The following is a 14,255-nucleotide window of genomic DNA, read 5'->3' as shown; positions in this document are numbered from 1 at the left end:
AGAAGCTCAAAGACCAGAACACTAGCCATTAAATACCTAGCCATTAAATAGCCTATAAGTGACACGTATCACTCTTGTTCACATTGCACTGGCCAGAGAAAGTCATCCTGTCTTGCATACATTAAGACGGTTTGAAGTGATGTCTTCTATAGCCAAGAAATAGATCAACATTGGTGAATGTCTAACACACCATTAAATACTTAGTAGTCAATGTACTAGATTTCTTAAAAAAATGTGAAAAATGCAGATTTAAAAAATGGGATGTCACTAAACTTGCCTGCACTGAAAATACTTAGTTGTTTTTTTTTTTAATTCCTTGATAGTCCTTGATCATATACATTAAAAAATTAATGAATTTTTAGAAGTAGAGAGTTTCTGCTCATTCACAATTGCATTTACATGAAAATTGTGTTGATTACTTCTACTTTAATCAGGGTTAGGGGCTCAGTCAGTTAACTGACTCAGACTCTTGATTTGGGCTTGGGACATGATGTTAGAGTTTGTGGGATTGAGCCCCACATCGTGCTCTGCACTGACAGCGCAGATCCTGTTTGTAATTTTCTCTCTCCTTCTCTGTCTGCCTCTCTCTTGCTTCTGCTCTCTCTCTCTCAAAATAAAGAAATAAAAACTTTAAAATAACCATGGTTCCTTCCTACATATCATTTGTGCTGTTGCTTCTATAACAAATATCTACAGAACACCTCCCACACACATTAAATTCTATAAACACCAAACTAATCAAACCAAAAACAATAGACAAAATATTACATACTTATTTTAAACAATCTACTTAATTTATTTAATTTGTTGGGGGCTTAGGAGAGTTTGAAAGCCATTGTTTTTACTGTGTTCAACACACTAAATGTTACTAGTTCTACAGTCCAACACATTTTAGTGAGTACTTAGTACTTAATGTTTTTCAGTAAGTATTTAATTTTGCACTAGAGATCTTAGGATATGAAACTTGCATTATTGTGCAATAAAGATGCAAGTCAAAAAGCTGACTCTATGCAGTTCCAGTACTACCAATGCCTTAACTCAAAGAGAAAACAAATAAATATGCCTGTGTGTGTGTTGCAGAAAAGACGTAATCACTTATATAAGTGGGAAATTAATGAAAAGAACATATGAAAACCTCAAAACTATTGTTACAAAGGGAATGACTCAGTTTATTTTTCTTTTCTTTTCTTTTTTTTTTTTTATTTTTTTTTATGACTCAGTTTAAATACCAACTCTATGGAATTTTTGTTTTCTACTGTGAAGAAATACACAATATTAAAATTAAATTGTCAAGGAGCTTTCTTTTTAAGTTAAATATGTAGCTATACATCTAAAAACAACTCATTACAAAGTATTTAAAATTGGGGTAGAAAATATTTCAAAACTATTTTAGTACACATATGTAGTATATATGTGAAAGCAAATGAGGAAAACTCTTTCAAAGGTTAAAAATGAAACAGGCTTATGACTCTAGCGAGGAACTCAAAAAGGCCCTACAGTCAGCAGCTTCCATGAGATATCTACCAATATTCAATGATATAGAGTTATAATTTCAAAACCACATATGAGATAAAAGACATTTGGATAGCTGTTGTACTGGAAACCTACCCATAAATCTAGGAGCCATAATGTGCTACATCCTCTATGAAATGAACAAGAAACAAACTGGTCCACAAGATAACTCAGCAAGGAAAATTTTCCAGAGTAACTTTGTCCCTGGGGGTGTGAGATGAAAAGATGGGATTGGGAGAGTTAAAATATTCTCTGAAAATTTATAAGTAGGAATCAGTCACTATATAGCGATTGCAGGTCTGAAATTACAATAACTGCATGATGCAAAAAACACCAAGGAAAGAAGTCAAAGTGGCCCAATTATAGAAGAGATTCTATATGGCTGGCAAAAATTAAAGCAATTCATCTCTGCAGGAATATACCCTCAATCTAAGCCTCAAAACTCCTCACAAATAAAGTTTCAATAAACATAGGTTTGCAATGAGAATAAGAAAAAAAGAGGCACAAGATGATAAAAATACATGAGCATGGATAAATAGAATGAAGAACTAGAATTAGATCCACAAATATTTCGGATTTTCAGGATGGTTAAATATAGAAAACAAAACAAGCGTGCTTATGATGCAGGAAGATTTGAAAAACGACCTAATAAAAATTCTAGAAATTAAAAAAAAACCAACATAAAATGTAAAATTTACTCATTAGGGAGAGTTGCAGTCTTCTGATTTCTGGACCAGCATGTAAGAAGCTTGGAAGTCACATTTCATCCTAACAACGAGCTGAGCATATTGAAAAACCAGTAACTCTTCTTAGATCCATCAGAAAAATGATGCCACAGGGCAAATTACTATATCCCAAATTGGAAAGACTGACAAGTAAATACCCCAAGCAGAAACCCCCACAGGAACCCTGAATTGTAACTGGTGAATTGCTGGAGTCTCAGTGGAGACAAACCCAAGAAATAAAAACTCCAGGGTGACCCAGACATAAGAAGTCTCCACTGCTTTTGTGTTTTGTCTCCAGGAGCTCCATCAGATTTTCTCAATGAATATCAGAGAGAAATCTCCTCATGATTCCAGCAAGGAAAAGGAACTGGAGAGGAAAAGGAACTATTTTGCAATACGCCAGAGAATTCTGTTTTTCTAAACAAGGACTACCCTCAAGAAAAATAATCTTACCAGAGCCTGTATTATGGGGATTTTACAAAGACTTAATTATCTTGGGGAAACGGATAGTTCCTTCACTCCAATCTAGCCATCCTGCCCTACCAAAAAGAAAGAAAACTGAGACACACTTGCAAAGCTCATAATTCAGAGGCACAGACTTACTAAGAAACTGAAACCTAATCATAGACTATAGAATGTCTCCCTCCTTCCCACACCTTACCACCACCTTGCTATTTATCACAGTTCCTTTTACCTAGTACATCATGTCCAGCTATCAGGTAAAAAATTTCAAGGCATACTGAAGGCAAAAAATATAGTTTGAATAGAGATGAAGCAATCATCAAAATCAGATTCCAACATGGCATGGATGTTGAATTCATAAAATAAGGAATTTAAATAACTAATTAATATGCTAAAGGTTATAGTGAATAAAATACACAGCATGAAAGAAGAGATGGGCAATGTAAGCAAAGAGATGGAAATTATAAGACAGAACCAAAAATAAAAGTTAGAGATAAAAGACACCATACAGAAATGAAGAATACTTTTTATGGGTCATTAGTTTGGGCAAGGATATGGACAGAATCTCTGAACTTGATGATATGTCAACAGAAACTTCTGTAACAAAAAAGAAAAGAGAAAAAACTGGAAAAAAAACAACAGAAAAATTTCTAAAGACTTTGGGACAATTGCAAAAGATAATACATACATGTAAAGGCAATACCAAGAGACAAGAAAGAGAAAGGAACAGAAGAAATATTTGAAGCAATTATAACTGAGAATTTCCCGAAATTAATGTCAGACATCAAACAAAACATCCAGGATTCAGAGAATAACACTTAGTATAAATTTTAAAAAATCTAGGCATGGCATATTTGAACTGCAGAAAATAAAATATAAAGAAAAAATATTGAAAGAAGCCACAGCAGAAAAAAATCTTACCTATAGAGAAACAAAAAATTACATCTGTTTTTCCCTCAGAAATCATGCACACGAGAAGGTAATGGAGTGAAATACTTAAAGTGTAAGAGAAAAAAAACCACCAGTCCAAAATTGTGTACCCTACAAATTATCCTTCAAAAGTGAAGGAGGAATAAAGAGTTTCTCAGTAAAATTAGGCTTAGTAAAATTAGGACAAAAATTAGAATAATTTTTAACAGTAGTCCTGCCTTGAAAAGGAGATGTTAAAAAAAGTTTTTTAGAGAGAAGAAAATTAACTCAGATAAGAAATTTGGATATACATAAACAAAAGAAAAGCATCAGAGAAGGAAGAAATGAAGGTAAAATAAAAGCTTTTGTTTTTGTTATTCTTGATCTAAAGGATAACAGTTGTTCAAAATAATAATAGCAACAATGTATTAAATTATAAATGCTTATGTATATATCTCATGTATATATAAGCTTATATATATATAAATATAAGAAAAATGAATGACAGTGATGATACAACAGATGGGAGGAAAGAATTAGGATTACTTTATTATGAGGTACTAACAATACCTGTGAAGTGGTATAGTGTTATTTGAATATGGACTTGTATTAGTTGTAAATGTATATTGCAAACTCTAGGAAAACCACTAAATACAGAAGAAGAAGGAAGAGAAGGAGAAGGAGAAGGAGAAGAAAAAAGAAGAAGAAGAAAAAGAAGAAGAAGGAGGAGGAGGAGGAGAAGGAAAAGAATGCAAAGAAAGGAGAGAAATCAGAACATAGAAAATGTTCAGTAAAAACTACAGATAGTACAAAGAGAGCAGAAAACAAAAACAGGAACAACAAACAAGGGCAACAAAGAGAATACAGTAACAAATATGGTAAATATTAATCCAACTATATTAATAATCACTTTGAATGTCAGTGGTCTAAATGCACCAATTAAAATGGAGAGATTGTCAGCTAGGATCAAAAACGAAAAGCCAACTATATGCTGTCTACAAGAAACACATTATAAATATAAAGACACATATAAGTTAAAAATAAATGGGAGTGCCTGGGTGACTCAGTTTGTTAAGTGTCCAACTTTGGCTCAGGTCATGATCTCATGGTTCATGAGTTGGAGCCCCATGTCAGGCTCTATGATGACTGCTCAGAGCCTGGAGCCTGCTTTGGATTCTGTGTCTCCCTCTTTCTCTGCATTCCCTTCCCCTGCTCTCTCAAAAATTAAACATTTAAAAAATTAAAAAAATAATAAATGGATGGAGGAAAATATACCATGCTAATATAAATCAAAAGAAAGCAGGAGCAGCTATATTAGTTTCAGGCAAAGCAGTCTTCAAAGCAAGAAAAAGTATTCAGGGCTAAAAAAAGACATTACATTATGATAAAAGAATCAATTTTCCAGGAAGATAGAACAATCCTTAATATGCATGTATCTAACAACAAAGCATCAAGCTATGTCAGGCAAAACTAAAAGACTTACATGGAAAGATAGATAAACCATATACCATACTTGGAGACTTCAACAATCTTCTCCCAGAAACAGATACAGCAGGCAGAATATCAGTAAGGACAAAATTAAACTCAACAACACCATTAATCAACTGGATATTATCTATACCATATAAATGATAATCTATAGATTATTTCATCCAAAAATAGTAAGCTACACATTTTTCTGAAGGTCACATGGACTATTCACCAAGATAGATCACATTTTGAGACATAAAACAAACCTTAACAAATTTAAAAAATAACAACTGAGCAATGTCTTCTCTCAGACTGCAATGAAATTAAACTAGAAATCAATATCAGAAAGATTGCTTGAAAAATCTCAAGATATATGGAAGTTAAACAATACACTTATAAATAATACATAGGTCATAGAAGAAATCTCAAGATAAATTTTAAAATATTTTGAACTAAATTAAAATGAAAACACAACTTATTAAAATGTGTGGGATGAAGCTAAAGCAGTGCTTAGAGGAAAATTTATAGCATTAAGTGCATATATTAGAAAAGAAGAAAGATCTAGACTTAATAGTCTAAGTGTTCACCTTATAGAACTGAAAAAAGAAGAGCAGATTAAATTCAAAGTAAGCAGAGGAAATGAAATAATAAAAATTAAAGCAGAAATAAATGAAGTTGGAAACAGAAAGTCAATAGAGAAAATCAATCAAACCAAATCTGGTTCTTTGAAAATATTAATAAAATTGATAAGCCTCTAGCCTGGCTATGAAAGAAAACAGAAAAACGCAAGTCAGAAATGAAAGAAGGAACATCACTACACATCCTATGAACATTAAAAGGATAATAAAGGAATACTATGAGCAATTCTATGCACACAAGTTTGATACACAGGTTGAAATGAACCAATTCCTTGAAAGATACGATTTGCCAAAACTCATACAAAAAAAAAATGGACCACTTGAAAAGGCCTATATGCATTAAATAAATTGAACCAGGGAGGGGCCAAGATGGCAGAACAGCATGTCAGTTTTTTTTGCCTCTCTCATCTCTGAAATACAGCCAGATCAACACTAAACCATCCTGCACACCTAGAAAACTGATTTGAGGATTAACACAACAATCTGCACAACCTGAACCACAGAACTCAGCAGGTGCATGGCACAGATAGGTGAACTGGGGGAGAGAGAGGCTGTGGAAGGTAGGGAGCTGTTTTTGCTTGTGAAGAGAGGACAGAGATTGAGGTAGAGTATGGGAAGCATCCCCCCACACACCTGAAAGCCTCTGGAGAGAAAAGAAAGAGTACACAAGGAACTAAACAAAAAAGGGAGAAAGAAGAAAGGAGAGGGTTTAAATTCCATTAAGGCTCTATAACCAGGGGAGCACAAAGTCTGAAACTCTGCAGATGAATACTTGGAGGTGCTTTGGTGGGAAGAGCAAATCTCCAGGAGCAGAGAACAAGGTCCAAGGGGCCTTTGGGCCAAACAAGGAGAGGCAGTTCCCCTGATGGGAGGACATTTGGTAAAAGCTGTGGGGCCACCTTCCAGGCAAAGGTCCCAGTGGACCCTGGAGAACAACCACATTAGCTGTTGCTGGAATAAGGACGTTAATGGAGAAGCCTGGTACCAGATGGATGTTGTGATTTAGCATAATACATGAAACACTGTTGCTACACGATCGCATGAGCTTTTTCTGGGGCGGGCTGCACACAGCTACAATCTCTGGGCATAGACAGCTGCACAGTCTCACAAACATTCCTGGGGGTTGGCGGGCACCTGGCCATTGCTCAGTAAGACCCTTCCCCAGAGGGTCAGAATGGGTCAAAGCCGCAGTCCTCAGAAGTGAGGGGTTAGGAAACACAGCTGCATCTGATATAAAACTCAGGAGGGAGGTGCCACCTGGCACCTGATGGCTTGGTCACGGACAGTGTAAAAGCAGGGAGTGGATGGAAGCTGGAGACAAAAGAGGGGTGTGCAATTTCTGGTCTGGGAGAAAACAGAGTTCTGATACTAGAGACTGGGTAGCTAGGTGACTTCATTTTCACGCCTCCCATGCATGTGTGTACACACCTACATGCACCACTACAATCCATCCCACTAAGCTAAGCAGCGCCATCTAGTGGAGAATGGAGCCATTACATTAAGCCCTGCCCAACCGGGCCAACCTCGCCCTTCAGGAACACAAGTCTCTCCGCCTGCTTAGTTTATGGATTATAAAGTGCTTCACAGTTTGACTTCTAGGGGGAACTGATGTAATTTCAATCATACTTCAGTCTGTTTGCTGGTCCATCTATTCAGTTTTTCTTTTCTTTTCTTATTCTTGAATACAGAAAGAGAAAAAATTTATTATTCTTTTCCTTTTTATTAAAACTATTTTCCTAAATTTTTTCTACTAAATTTTTTACTTTTTTGTAAATTTTTCAAATTCTATATTTTTACTTCCATCATTTCATTTTATTCTATTTCATTGTAATCATTTTTTCAAATTTTCAAACATTTTCCTTTTTTTTTTTCTTATCTTTCCCTTTTTTTTTTTTTTCTCTAATCTATCAAGCTCCTTTTAACAACTGGACCAAAACACACCTAGGATCTAGCGTCCTTTATTTGATTTATGTTGTTTATTTATTTGTGTTGTTTATAATTTTTTAATTTAAATATTTTTTACCTTATTAATTCCTTTTCTTCCTTCAAAATGACAAAATGAAGGAATTCACCCCAAAAGAAAGAACAGGAAGAAATGACAGCCAGGGACTTAATCAACACAGACTCAAGCAAGATGTCTTAACCAGAATTTAGAATCACGATAATAATAATACTAGCTGAGGTTGAAAACAGGTTAGAATCCCTTTCTGCAGAGATAAAAACTAGTCAGGATGAAATAAAAAAATACTATAACAGGGCTGCAATCTCAAATGATTGCCACAGCGGCAAGGATGGATGAGGCAGATCAACAAATCAGCCATATAGTGGACAAACTTATGGAGAACAATGAAGCAGGAAAAAAAAGGGAGACTAAGGCAAAAGAGCACGATTTAAGAATTAGAGAAATCAGTGACTCATTAAAAAGGAACAACATCAGAATCAAAGTGGTCCCAGAAGATGAAGAGATAGAAAAAGGAGTAGAAGCATTAAGCAAGCAAATCATAGCAGAAAACTTTCCTAACCTGGGGAAAGACAGACATCAAAATCCAGGAAGCACAAAGGACTCCCATTAGATTCAATAAAAACCGACCATTAACAAGGCACATCATAGTCAAATTCACAAAACACTCGAACAAGGAAAGAATCATGAAAGCAGCAAGGAAAAAAAGTCCTTAACTTACAAGAGAAGACAGATCAGGTTTGCAGCAGACCTATCCACAGAAAACTGGCAGGCCAGAAAGGAGTGTCAGGATATATTCAATGTGCTGAATCAGAAAAATATGCAGCCAAGAATTCTTTATCCAGCAAGACTGTCATTCAAAATAGAAGGAGAGATAACAACCTTCCCAAAGTGTTTGTGACCACTAAACCAGCCCTGTAAGAAATTTTAAGAGGGACTCTGTGAGGGGAGAAAAGATGGGGAAAAAACACCAAAAGCAACAAAGATTAGAAAGGACCAGAGAACACCTCCAGAAACTCCAACTCTACAGGGAATATAATGGCAATAGATTCATTTCTTTCAGTACTCATTCTAAACGTCAATGGACTAAATGCTCCAATAAAAAGACACAAGGTTACAGAATGGATAAGAAAACAAGATCCATCTATATGTTGTTTACAAGAGACCCACTTTAGACCTAAAGACAACTTCAGGTTGAAAGTAAGAGGATGGAGAACCATCTATCATGCTAATGGTCGCTGAAAGAAAGCTGGAGTAGCCATACTTATATCAGACAATCTAGACTTTAAAATAGACTGTAACAAGAGATGAAGAAGGGCATTATATCATAATTAAAGGGTCTATTCACCAAGAAGATCTACAATTGTAAACATTTATGCTCCAAATATGAAGCACCCAAATATGTAAAACAATAAATCACAAATGTAAATAAATTCATTGATAGTAGTATCATAATAGCAGGGGACTTCAACACCCTACTTACAACAATAGACAGATCATCTAAACAGAAAATCAAGAAGGGAACAATGGCTTTAAATAACACACTGGACCGGATGGACTTAACAGATGTATTCAGAACATTTCATCCTAAAGCAGCAGAATTTACATTCTTCTCTAGTGCACATGGAATGTTCTCCAAAATAGATCACATACTGGGACACAAATCAGCCCTCAACAAGTAAAAAATGATTGATATCATACCATGCATATTTTCAGACCACAGCGTAATGAAACTTGAAATCAACCACAAGAAAAAATGTGGAAAGATAACAAATAGTTGGAGACTAAAGACAATTCTGATAAAGAATGAATGCGCTAACCAAGAAGTTAAAGAGGAAATTAAAAAGTACATAGAGGCCAATAAAAGTGAAAACACCACAGGCCAAAACCTCTGGGATGCAGCAAATGCAGTCATAAGAGGGAAGTATATAGCAATCCAGGGCTTCCTAAAGAAGAAGAAAGGTCACAAAGACACAATCTAACCTTACACCTTAAAGAGTTGGAAAAAAAGAGCAAATAAAACCAAAAACCAGCAGAAGACAGGAAATAATAAAGATTACAGCAGAAATTAATGCTATTGAAACCAAAAAAGCAGTAGAACAGATCGATGAAACCAGAAGCTGGTTCTTTCAAAGAATTAACAAAATTGATAAATCCCTAGCCAGTTTGATCAAAAAGAAAAAGGAAAGGACCCAAATAAATAAAATCAAAAATGAAAGAGGAGAGATCACAACCGACACAGCAGAAATACAAACAATAATAAGAGAATATTATGAGCAATTATATGTCAATAAAATGGGCAATCTGGAAGAAATGGACAAACTCCTAGAAACATATACACTAACAAAACTGAAACAGGAAGAAATAGAAAATTTGAACAGACCCATAACCAGTAAAGAAATCTAATTACTAATCAAAAATCTCCCAAAAAACAAGAGTCCAGGACCAGATGGCTTTCAAGGGGAATTCTACCAAACATTTAAAGAAGAGTTAACATCTATTCTTTTGAAGCTGTATCAGAAAATAAGAATGGAGGGAAACTTCCAAACTCTATGAAGACAGCATTTCCTTAATTCCAAAACCAGACAAAGAACCCACTAAAAAGGAGAACTATAGACCAATTTCCCTGATGAACATGGATGCAAAAATCCTCGACAAGATACTAGCCAACTGGATCCAACAATACATTGAAAAAATTATTCACCATGACCAAGTGGGATTTATACCTGGGATGCAGGGCTGGTTCAATATCCGCAAAACAATTAATGTGATATATCACATCAATAAATAAAGGACAGGAACCACATGATCCTCTCAACAGATGCAGAGAAAGCATTTGACAAAATACAGCATCCTTTCTTGATAAAAACACTCAAGAAAGTAGGGATAGAAGGATCATACCTCGAGATCATAAAAGCCATATATGAATGACCCAACGCTAATATCATCCTCAGTGGGGAAAAACTGAGAGCTTTCTCCCTAAGGTCAGGAAGAAGACAAGGATGTCCACTCTCACCACTGTTACTCAACATAGTATTGGAAATCTTAGCCTCAGAAATCCAACAATACAAAGAAATAAAAGGCATCCAGTCGGCCAGGAGGAGATCAGACTTTCACTTTTTGCAGATGACATGACACTCTATATGGAAAACCCAAAAGATTCCACCAAAAAACTGCTAGAACTGATCCATTAATTCAGCAAAGTTGCAGGATATAAGATTAACGCACAGAAATCAGTTGCATTCCTATACACCAACAATAAAGAAACAGAAAGAAATCAAGGAATCGATCCCATTTACACTTGCACAAAAAACGATAAAATACCTCGGAATAAATCTAACCAAAGAGGTGAAAAATCTATACACTGAAAACTATAGAAACCTTATGAAAGAAATTGAAGAAGACAGAAAAAAATGGAAAAAGATTCCATGCTCCTGGATAAGAAGAACAAATATTGTTAAAATGTCAATACTACCCAAAGCAATCTACATATTCAATGTAATCCCTATCAAAATAACACCAGCATTCTTCACAGAGCTAGAACAAACAATCCTAAAATTTGTATGTAAACAGAAAAGACCCTGAATAGCCAAAGCAATCTTGAAAAACAAAACCAAAGCTGGAGGCATCACAAACCCAGACTTTAAGATGTATTAGAAAGCTGTAATCATCAAGACAGTATGGTTCTGACACAAAAACAGACACTCAGATCAATGGAACAGAATAGAGAACCCAGAAATGGACCCACAAACGTTTGGCCAACTAATCTTTGACAAAGCAGGAAAGAATATCCATCAGAATAAAGACAGTCTCTTCAGCAAGTGGTGTTAAGAAAACTGGACAGCGACATGCAGAAAAATGAACCTGGACCACTTTCTTACACCATACACAAAAATAAACTCAAAATGGATGAAAGACCTAAATGTAAGACAGGAAGCCATCAAAATCCTAGAGGAGAAACCAGGCAAAAACCTCTTTGATCTTGGCCACAGCAACTTCTTACTCAACACGTCTCTGGAGGCAAGGGAAACCAAAGCAACAATGAACTAATGGGACCTCATCAAAATGAAATCTTCTGCACAGCAAAGGAAACAATCAACAAAACTAAAAGGCAACTGATGGAATGGGAGAAGATATTTGCAAATGACATATGACATAAAGGATTAGTATCCAAAATCTATAGAGAACTTATCAAACTCAACACCCAAAAAACAAACCATCCAGTGAAGAAATGGGCAAAAGACATGAATAGGCACTTCTCCAAAGAAGACATTCCAATGGCCAACCGACACATGAAAAAATGCTCCACATCACTCATCATCAGGGAAATACAAGTCAAAACCACAATGAGATACCACCTTACACCTGTCAAATGGCTAACATTAACAATTCTGGCAACAACAGATGGCGAAGATGTGGAGAAAGAGGATCTCTTTCGTACTGCTGGTTGGAATGCAAACTGGTGCAGCCAGTCTGGAAACCAGTATGGAGGTTCCTATAAAATAAAAAGTAGAACTACCCTATGACCCAGCAATTGCACTACTAGGTATTTATCCAATGGATACAGGCATGCTGTTTCAAAGGAACACATGCTCTCCAATGTTTATAGCAGCACTATCGACAATAGACTAAGTATGGAAAGAGCCTAAATGTACATCAGTGGATGAATGGATAAAGAATATATATATATATATATATATATGTATATATATATATATATAGTATATTTATATACATACACACACCCACAATGGAGTATTACTCGGCAGCCAAAAAGAATGAAATGTTGCCATTTGCAACTATGTGGATGAAACTAGAGGGTATTAGGCTAAGCAAAATTAGTCAGAGAAACACAAATATGATATGACTTCATTCATATGAGGATGCTAAGATACAAAACAGATGAACATAAGGGAAGGGAAGCAAAAATAATATAAAAATAGGGAGGGGCCAAAACATAAGAGACTCTTAAATATAGAGAACAAACAGAGGGTTTCTGGAGGAGTTTTTTTTTAGGGGGATGGGCTAAATGGGTAAAAGGCTTAAGGAATCTACCTCTGAAATCATTGCTGCACCTTGTGCTAACTAACTTGGATGTAAATTATAAAAAAATAAATAAATTATTAAAGTAAAAAAATAATAAAAAGAAATTGAACCAAGAATTAATAACCTTTCCAAACAGAAAGCACCAGGCTCAGATGGGTTCACTGGTGAAGTCTACCAACCATTTAAAGAAGAAATTATACCAATTTTTATCATTTCTTCTCGAAGACAGAAGAGAGGGAATACTTCCTAATTCATTTTATGAGGCCAGTATTACTCTCATACCAAAACCAGACAAAATATTACAGGAAGAGAAAACTGCAGATCAATATCTCTCTGGAATATAAATGTAAAATTCCTCAAAAAACATTGGCAAATCAAATCCAGGAATATATAAAAAATTATACACCATGACCAAGAGAGATTTGCTTTAGGTATGCAAGGCTGATTCAACATTGGAACACCAGTTAATATATCCAATACATCAATAAGATAAAGAAGAAAAATCACGTGTTTCTATCAGTAGATGCAGAAAAAAGCATTTCTCAAAATCCAACACTGATTCGTGATAAAAACTCTCAGCAAAGTAGGAATAGAGCAGAGCTTTCTCAACTTGATAAGCAACATCTACAAAGAGCCACAGTTAACAGCTAACATCAGTACTTAATGGTGAGAAATTTGAAGCTTTCCCCCTAAGATCAGAAATAAGGAAAAGATGTTCCCTCTCACCACTCCTTTTAGATTCACACTGGATGTTGTAGCTAATGTCATAAAACAAAATGAAACAAAAGGAAATAAAAAGTACACAGATTATGAAAGGAGAAATAAAACTGTCCTTGTTCAGAGAAGACATGATCATCTATGTAGAAAATTCAAAATAATCAACAAAACCTCCTGAAAATAATAAGGGATTATACCGGATTATAGGATATGAAGTTAATATAAGAATGTCAATTGCTTTCTTATATACTATAATTAATAAGTAGAATTTAAAATTAAAAACATGAAACTATTAAATCAGCATCTCCAAAAATAAATATTTAGGTGTAAATCTAACAAAATATGTATAAGATCTATAAATGGAAAACTATAAAACTCAAATGAAAGAAACCAAAGAAGTAAATAGATATTCCATGTTCACAGATAGGAAGACTCAATACTTTCAAGATGTCAGTTCCTTCCAACTTGATCTATAGATTCAATGCAATCCCAGTCAAAATCTCAGCAAATTATTTTATGGATATTTACAAACTGATTCTAAAATTTTATACAGACAAGGGAAAAATCCAAAATAGCCTGAAGGAGAATAACTGAAGGAGAAAAACAAAGTCAGAGGACTGACATTACCCAATTTCAGAATTTACTATAAAATAATAGGAATACAGACAGTGTGGTATTGATAAAAGAACAGACAAATAGATCAATGGGATGGAATAGAGAACCTAGAAACAGACACACATAAGTATAGTCAAATGATCTTTGACAAAGGAAAAAAGGAAATACATTGGAGTAAAGATTAACTTTTCAACAAATGGT

This window comes from Panthera uncia, chromosome B1 (assembly GCF_023721935.1).
Source record: "Panthera uncia isolate 11264 chromosome B1, Puncia_PCG_1.0, whole genome shotgun sequence".
Taxonomy (NCBI): Eukaryota; Metazoa; Chordata; class Mammalia; order Carnivora; family Felidae; genus Panthera; species Panthera uncia.
Note: the sequence above shows the minus strand (reverse complement) of the source record.